This window comes from Gorilla gorilla, chromosome 13 (genome assembly GCF_029281585.2).
Source record: "Gorilla gorilla gorilla isolate KB3781 chromosome 13, NHGRI_mGorGor1-v2.1_pri, whole genome shotgun sequence".
NCBI classification, from domain to species: domain Eukaryota; kingdom Metazoa; phylum Chordata; class Mammalia; order Primates; family Hominidae; genus Gorilla; species Gorilla gorilla.
Window position 1 is genome coordinate 15,963,109 of NC_073237.2, and position 9,874 is coordinate 15,972,982.

Below are 9,874 nucleotides of genomic sequence, written 5' to 3' on the forward strand. Positions count from 1 at the left end.
AAGGGGCATTGTGACATCATAACTCGGCACTGGTCACCCTGGTGACAGACCCTTGTCTGTTATCTGCCTCAGGGTGCATTGTGACATCATAATTCTACACCCATCACAAATGTGTCAGACCCTTGCCTGTGATCTGCGTAAGGGTGCATTGTGACATCATAACTCTGCTCGGGTCACCCATGTGACAGGCGCTTGAATGTGATCTGCCTAAGGGGTCATTGTGACATCTTAACTCTGCACTGGTCACCCAGGAGACAGACCCTTGTCTGTGATTTGCCTAAGGGAGCCTTGTGACATCATAAGTCTGCATTGGGAACCCAGGTGACAGGCCCTTGACTTTGACCTGCCTAAGTGGGCATTGTGACATCAGAACTCTGCACTAGTCACCCTGGTGGCAGACCCTTGTCTGTTATCTGCCTAAGAGGGCATTGTGACATCATAACTCTGCACGGGACACCCAGGTGACACACCCTTGCCTTTGATCTGCCTAAGGGGGCATTGTGACATCATCAGTCTGCACTGGTCAAGCAGTTGACAGACCCTTGTCTGTGAACAGTCTAATGCGGCATTGTGACATCATAACTCTGCATTGGTCACCATGGTGAGAAACCATTGTCTGTGATCTGCCTAAGGGGGCAATGTGACATCATAACTCTGCACTGGTCACCAAGGTGACAGACCATTGTCTGTGATCTGCCTAAGGGGCATTGTGACGTCATAACTCTGCACTGGTCACGCAGGTAACAGAACCTTGTCTGTGATCTGCCTAAGGGGGAATTGTGACATCATAACTCTGCATTGGTCACCAAGGTGAGAGACCATTGTCTGTGATCTGCCTAAAGGGGGGTTGTGACATCATAAATCTGCACTGGACACCCGGTTACAGACCCTTGTCTGTGAACTGCCTAAGGGTGCATTGTGACTTCATAACTCTGCACTTGTCCCCCAGGTGATAGACCCTTGTCTGTGATCTGCTTAAGGGGGCATTGTGACATCATAACTCTCCACTGGTCACCCAGGTGACAGACCCTTGACTGTGAACTGCCTAACGGGGCATTGTGACATCATAACTTTTCACTGCTCACCCTGGTGACAGATCCTTTTCCGTTATCTGCCTAAGGGGTCATTGTGACATCATAACCCTGCACTCGTCAACAAGGTGACAGTCCCTTGTCTGTGATCTGCCTAAGGGGGCATTGTGACATCGTAACTCTGCACTGGTCACCCGGGTGACAGACCATTGGCTGTGATCTGCCTAAGAAGGCATTGTGACATCATAACTCTGCATTGGTCACCAACGTGAGAAACCATTGTCTGTGATCTCCCTAAGGGGGCGTTGTGACATCATAAGTCTGCACTGGTCACACAGGTGACAGACCTTGTCTGTGAACTGCTTAAGGGGCATAGGGACATCATAACTCTGCACTTGTCTCCCAGGTGACAGACCCTTGTCTTTGATCTGCTTCAGGGGGCATTTTGACATCATAACTCTCCAGTGGTCTCTAAGGTGACAGACCATTGTCTGTGATCTGCCTAAAGAGGCATTGTGACATCAGAACTCTACACTGGTCACCCAGGTGACAGACCCTTGACTGTGAACTGCCTAAAGGAGCATTGTGATATCATAACTCTTCACTGGCCACCCTGGTGACAGATCCTTCTCCGTTATCTGCCAAAGGGTGCATTGTGACATCATAAACCTGCACTGGTCACCCACGTGACAGACCCTTGTCTGTGATCTAGCTAAGGGGGCATTGTGACATCATAATGCTGCACTGGTCACCCAGGTGACAGACCGTTCTCTGTGATCTTACTAAGGGGGCATTGTGACATCATAACTCTGTAATGGTCACCCAGGTGGCAGACCCTTGTCTGTGATCTGCTTAATGGGGCATTGTGACATCATAACTCTACACTGGACACCCAGGTGACAGATGCTTGTCTGTGACCTGCCCAAGGGTGCATTGCAACATCATAACTTTGCACTGGTCACCAAGGTGACAGACCATTGTGTGTGATCAGCCTAAGGAGGCATTGTGACATCATCACTCTGCACTGGTCACCCAGGTGACATAGCCTTGTCTGTGAAATGCCGAAGGGGGCATTTTGACGTCATAACTCTGCACTGTTCAACCACGTGACAGACCCTGGTCCTTGATCTGCCTAAGGGTGCATTGTGACATCGTAACTCGGCACGGGGCACCCAGGTCACAGACCCTTGTCTGTGATCGGCCTAAAGGTGCATTGTCACATCATAACTCTGCTCGGGTCACCCATGTGACAGGCCCTTGAATGTGATCTGCCTAAGGGGTCATTGTGACATCTTATCTCTACACTGGTCACCCAGGAGACAGATCCTTGTCTGTGATTTGCCTAATTGGGCATTGTGACATCTTAAGTCTGCACTGGGAGCCCAGGTGACAGGCCCTTGTCTGTGATATGCCTAAGGAGGCATTGTGACATCATAACTCTGCACTGGTCACCCAGGTGACAGACCATTGTCTGTGAACTGCCTAAGTGAGCATTGTGACATCATAACTCTGCCCTGGTCACCTAGGTGATGGAACCTTGTCTGTGATCTGCCTAAGTGGCATTGTGACATCATAACTCTGCATTGGTCACCCAGGTGACAGACCCTTGTCTGTGATCTGCCTATGGGGGCGTTGTTGCATCTTAACTCTGCACTGGTCACCATGATGACAGACCCTTGTCTGTGATCTGCCTAAGGGGGCATTGTGACATCATAACAGTGCACTGGTAACCCAGGTGACCGACCCTTGTCTTTTATTTGCCTAAGGGGGCATTGTTACATCATAACTCTGCACGGGGTACGCAGGTGACAGGCCGTTGTCTGTGATCTCCCTAAGGTGGCCTTGTGACATCATAACTCTGCACTGGTCATGCAGTTGACAGACCCTTGTCTGTGATCTGCCTAATGAAGCATTGTGACATCATAATTCTGCATTGGTCACCAAGGTGAGAAACCATTGTCTGTGATCTGCCTAAGGGGGCGTTGTGACGTCATAAATCTGCAGTGGTCAACCAGGTGACAGACCCTTGTCTGTGAACTGCTTAAGGGGGCATTGTGACATCGTAATTCTGCACTTGTCTCCCAGGTGACAGACCCTTGTCTGTCATCTGCTTAAGGGGCATTGTGACATCATAACTCTGCACTCATCACCCAGGTGACAGACCATTGTCTGTGATCTGCCTAAGGGGCATTGTGACATCATAACTCGGCACTGGTCACCCTGGTGACAGACCCTTGTCTGTTATCTGCCTCAGGGTGCATTGTGACATCATAATTCTACACCCATCACAAATGTGTCAGACCCTTGCCTGTGATCTGCGTAAGGGTGCATTGTGACATCGTAACTCTGCTCGGGTCACCCATGTGACAGGCGCTTGAATGTGATCTGCCTAAGGGGTCATTGTGACATCTTAACTCTGCACTGGTCACCCAGGTGACAGACCCTTGTCTGTGATTTGCCTAAGGGAGCCTTGTGACATCATAAGTCTGCATTGGGAACCCAGGTGACAGGCCCTTGACTTTGACCTGCCTAAGTGGGCATTGTGACATCAGAACTCTGCACTAGTCACCCTGGTGGCAGACCCTTGTCTGTTATCTGCCTAAGAGGGCATTGTGACATCATAACTCTGCACGGGACACCCAGGTGACACACCCTTGCCTTTGATCTGCCTAAGGGGGCATTGTGACATCATCAGTCTGCACTGGTCAAGCAGTTGACAGACCCTTGTCTGTGAACAGTCTAATGCGGCATTGTGACATCATAACTCTGCATTGGTCACCATGGTGAGAAACCATTGTCTGTGATCTGCCTAAGGGGGAAATGTGACATCATAACTCTGCACTGGTCACCAAGGTGACAGACCATTGTCTGTGATCTGCCTAAGGGGCATTGTGACGTCATAACTCTGCACTGGTCACGCAGGTAACAGAACCTTGTCTGTGATCTGCCTAAGGGGGAATTGTGACATCATAACTCTGCATTGGTCACCAAGGTGAGAGACCATTGTCTGTGATCTGCCTAAAGGGGGGTTGTGACATCATAAATCTGCACTGGACACCCGGTTACAGACCCTTGTCTGTGAACTGCCTAAGGGTGCATTGTGACTTCATAACTCTGCACTTGTCCCCCAGGTGATAGACCCTTGTCTGTGATCTGCTTAAGGGGGCATTGTGACATCATAACTCTCCACTGGTCACCCAGGTGACAGACCCTTGACTGTGAACTGCCTAACGGGGCATTGTGACATCATAATTTTCACTGCTCACCCTGTTGACAGATCCTTTTCCGTTATCTGCCTAAGGGGTCATTGTGACATCATAACCCTGCACTCGTCAACAAGGTGACAGTCCCTTGTCTGTGATCTGCCTAAGGGGGCATTGTGACATCGTAACTCTGCACTGGTCACCCAGGTGACAGACCATTGGCTGTGATCTGCCTAAGAAGGCATTGTGACATCATAACTCTGCATTGGTCACCAACGTGAGAAACCATTGTCTGTGATCTCCCTAAGGGGGCGTTGTGACATCATAAGTCTGCACTGGTCACACAGGTGACAGACCTTGTCTGTGAACTGCTTAAGGAGCATAGGGACATCATAACTCTGCACTTGTCTCCCAGGTGACAGACCCTTGTCTTTGATCTGCTTCAGGGGGCATTTTGACATCATAACTCTCCAGTGGTCTCTAAGGTGACAGACCATTGTCTGTGATCTGCCTAAAGGGGGGTTGTGACATCATAAATCTGCATTGGACACCCGGTTACAGACCCTTGTCTGTGAACTGCCTAAGGGTGCATTGTGACTTCATAACTCTGCACTTGTCCCCCAGGTGATAGACCCTTGTCTGTGATCTGCTTAAGTGGGCATTGTGACATCATAACTCTCCACTGGTCACCCAGGTGACAGACCCTTGACTGTGAACTGCCTAACGGGGCATTGTGACATCATAACTTTTCACTGCTCACCCTGGTGACAGATCCTTTTCCGTTATCTGCCTAAGGGGTCATTGTGACATCATAACCCTGCACTCGTCAACAAGGTGACAGTCCCTTGTCTGTGATCTGCCTAAGGGGGCATTGTGACATCGTAACTCTGCACTGGTCACCCGGGTGACAGACCATTGGCTGTGATCTGCCTAAGAAGGCATTGTGACATCATAACTCTGCATTGGTCACCAACGTGAGAAACCATTGTCTGTGATCTCCCTAAGGGGGCGTTGTGACATCATAAGTCTGCACTGGTCACACAGGTGACAGACCTTGTCTGTGAACTGCTTAAGGGGCATAGGGACATCATAACTCTGCACTTGTCTCCCAGGTGACAGACCCTTGTCTTTGATCTGCTTCAGGGGGCATTTTGACATCATAACTCTCCAGTGGTCTCTAAGGTGACAGACCATTGTCTGTGATCTGCCTAAAGAGGCATTGTGACATCAGAACTCTACACTGGTCACCCAGGTGACAGACCCTTGACTGTGAACTGCCTAAAGGAGCATTGTGATATCATAACTCTTCACTGGCCACCCTGGTGACAGATCCTTCTCCGTTATCTGCCAAAGGGTGCATTGTGACATCATAAACCTGCACTGGTCACCCACGTGACAGACCCTTGTCTGTGATCTAGCTAAGGGGGCATTGTGACATCATAATGCTGCACTGGTCACCCAGGTGACAGACCGTTCTCTGTGATCTTACTAAGGGGGCATTGTGACATCATAACTCTGTAATGGTCACCCAGGTGGCAGACCCTTGTCTGTGATCTGCTTTATGGGGCATTGTGACATCATAACTCTACACTGGACACCCAGGTGACAGATGCTTGTCTGTGACCTGCCCAAGGGTGCATTGCAACATCATAACTTTGCACTGGTCACCAAGGTGACAGACCATTGTGTGTGATCAGCCTAAGGAGGCATTGTGACATCATCACTCTGCACTGGTCACCCAGGTGACATAGCCTTGTCTGTGAAATGCCGAAGGGGGCATTTTGATGTCATAACTCTGCACTGTTCAACCACGTGACAGACCCTGGTCCTTGATCTGCCTAAGGGTGCATTGTGACATCGTAACTCGGCACGGGGCACCCAGGTCACAGACCCTTGTCTGTGATCGGCCTAAAGGTGCATTGTCACATCATAACTCTGCTCGGGTCACCCATGTGACAGGCCCTTGAATGTGATCTGCCTAAGGGGTCATTGTGACATCTTATCTCTACACTGGTCACCCAGGAGACAGATCCTTGTCTGTGATTTGCCTAATTGGGCATTGTGACATCTTAAGTCTGCACTGGGAGCCCAGGTGACAGGCCCTTGTCTGTGATATGCCTAAGGAGGCATTGTGACATCATAACTCTGCACTGGTCACCCAGGTGACAGACCATTGTCTGTGAACTGCCTAAGTGAGCATTGTGACATCATAACTCTGCCCTGGTCACCTAGGTGATGGAACCTTGTCTGTGATCTGCCTAAGTGGCATTGTGACATCATAACTCTGCATTGGTCACCCAGGTGACAGACCCTTGTCTGTGATCTGCCTATGGGGGCGTTGTTGCATCTTAACTCTGCACTGGTCACCATGATGACAGACCCTTGTCTGTGATCTGCCTAAGGGGGCATTGTGACATCATAACAGTGCACTGGTAACCCAGGTGACCGACCCTTGTCTTTTATTTGCCTAAGGGGGCATTGTTACATCATAACTCTGCACGGGGTACGCAGGTGACAGGCCGTTGTCTGTGATCTCCCTAAGGTGGCCTTGTGACATCATAACTCTGCACTGGTCATGCAGTTGACAGACCCTTGTCTGTGATCTGCCTAATGAAGCATTGTGACATCATAATTCTGCATTGGTCACCAAGGTGAGAAACCATTGTCTGTGATCTGCCTAAGGGGGCGTTGTGACGTCATAAATCTGCACTGGTCAACCAGGTGACAGACCCTTGTCTGTGAACTGCTTAAGGGGGCATTGTGACATCGTAATTCTGCACTTGTCTCCCAGGTGACAGACCCTTGTCTGTCATCTGCTTAAGGGGCATTGTGACATCATAACTCTGCACTCATCACCCAGGTGACAGACCATTGTCTGTGATCTGCCTAAGGGGCATTGTGACATCATAACTCGGCACTGGTCACCCTGGTGACAGACCCTTGTCTGTTATCTGCCTCAGGGTGCATTGTGACATCATAATTCTACACCCATCACAAATGTGTCAGACCCTTGCCTGTGATCTGCGTAAGGGTGCATTGTGACATCGTAACTCTGCTCGGGTCACCCATGTGACAGGCGCTTGAATGTGATCTGCCTAAGGGGTCATTGTGACATCTTAACTCTGCACTGGTCACCCAGGAGACAGACCCTTGTCTGTGATTTGCCTAAGGGAGCCTTGTGACATCATAAGTCTGCATTGGGAACCCAGGTGACAGGCCCTTGACTTTGACCTGCCTAAGTGGGCATTGTGACATCAGAACTCTGCACTAGTCACCCTGGTGGCAGACCCTTGTCTGTTATCTGCCTAAGAGGGCATTGTGACATCATAACTCTGCACGGGACACCCAGGTGACACACCCTTGCCTTTGATCTGCCTAAGGGGGCATTGTGACATCATCAGTCTGCACTGGTCAAGCAGTTGACAGACCCTTGTCTGTGAACAGTCTAATGCGGCATTGTGACATCATAACTCTGCATTGGTCACCATGGTGAGAAACCATTGTCTGTGATCTGCCTAAGGGGGCAATGTGACATCATAACTCTGCACTGGTCACCAAGGTGACAGACCATTGTCTGTGATCTGCCTAAGGGGCATTGTGACGTCATAACTCTGCACTGGTCACGCAGGTAACAGAACCTTGTCTGTGATCTGCCTAAGGGGGAATTGTGACATCATAACTCTGCATTGGTCACCAAGGTGAGAGACCATTGTCTGTGATCTGCCTAAAGGGGGGTTGTGACATCATAAATCTGCACTGGACACCCGGTTACAGACCCTTGTCTGTGAACTGCCTAAGGGTGCATTGTGACTTCATAACTCTGCACTTGTCCCCCAGGGGATAGACCCTTGTCTGTGATCTGCTTAAGGGGGCATTGTGACATCATAACTCTCCACTGGTCACCCAGGTGACAGACCCTTGACTGTGAACTGCCTAACGGGGCATTGTGACATCATAACTTTTCACTGCTCACCCTGGTGACAGATCCTTTTCCGTTATCTGCCTAAGGGGTCATTGTGACATCATAACCCTGCACTCGTCAACAAGGTGACAGTCCCTTGTCTGTGATCTGCCTAAGGGGGCATTGTGACATCGTAACTCTGCACTGGTCACCCGGGTGACAGACCATTGGCTGTGATCTGCCTAAGAAGGCATTGTGACATCATAACTCTGCATTGGTCACCAACGTGAGAAACCATTGTCTGTGATCTCCCTAAGGGGGCGTTGTGACATCATAAGTCTGCACTGGTCACACAGGTGACAGACCTTGTCTGTGAACTGCTTAAGGGGCATAGGGACATCATAACTCTGCACTTGTCTCCCAGGTGACAGACCCTTGTCTTTGATCTGCTTCAGGGGGCATTTTGACATCATAACTCTCCAGTGGTCTCTAAGGTGACAGACCATTGTCTGTGATCTGCCTAAAGAGGCATTGTGACATCAGAACTCTACACTGGTCACCCAGGTGACAGACCCTTGACTGTGAACTGCCTAAAGGAGCATTGTGATATCATAACTCTTCACTGGCCAGCCTGGTGACAGATCCTTCTCCGTTATCTGCCAAAGGGTGCATTGTGACATCATAAACCTGCACTGGTCACCCACGTGACAGACCCTTGTCTGTGATCTAGCTAAGGGGGCATTGTGACATCATAATGCTGCACTGGTCACCCAGGTGACAGACCGTTCTCTGTGATCTTACTAAGGGGGCATTGTGACATCATAACTCTGTAATGGTCACCCAGGTGGCAGACCCTTGTCTGTGATCTGCTTAATGGGGCATTGTGACATCATAACTCTACACTGGACACCCAGGTGACAGATGCTTGTCTGTGACCTGCCCAAGGGTGCATTGCAACATCATAACTTTGCACTGGTCACCAAGGTGACAGACCATTGTGTGTGACCAGCCTAAGGAGGCATTGTGACATCATCACTCTGCACTGGTCACCCAGGTGACATAGCCTTGTCTGTGAAATGCCGAAGGGGGCATTTTGACGTCATAACTCTGCACTGTTCAACCACGTGACAGACCCTGGTCCTTGATCTGCCTAAGGGTGCATTGTGACATCGTAACTCGGCACGGGGCACCCAGGTCACAGACCCTTGTCTGTGATCGGCCTAAAGGTGCATTGTCACATCATAACTCTGCTCGGGTCACCCATGTGACAGGCCCTTGAATGTGATCTGCCTAAGGGGTCATTGTGACATCTTATCTCTACACTGGTCACCCAGGAGACAGATCCTTGTCTGTGATTTGCCTAATTGGGCATTGTGACATCTTAAGTCTGCACTGGGAGCCCAGGTGACAGGCCCTTGTCTGTGATATGCCTAAGGAGGCATTGTGACATCATAACACTGCACTGGTCACCCAGGTGACAGACCATTGTCTGTGAACTGCCTAAGTGAGCATTGTGACATCATAACTCTGCCCTGGTCACCTAGGTGATGGAACCTTGTCTGTGATCTGCCTAAGTGGCATTGTGACATCATAACTCTGCATTGGTCACCCAGGTGACAGACCCTTGTCTGTGATCTGCCTATGGGGGCGTTGTTGCATCTTAACTCTGCACTGGTCACCATGATGACAGACCCTTGTCTGTGATCTGCCTAAGGGGGCATTGTGACATCATAACAGTG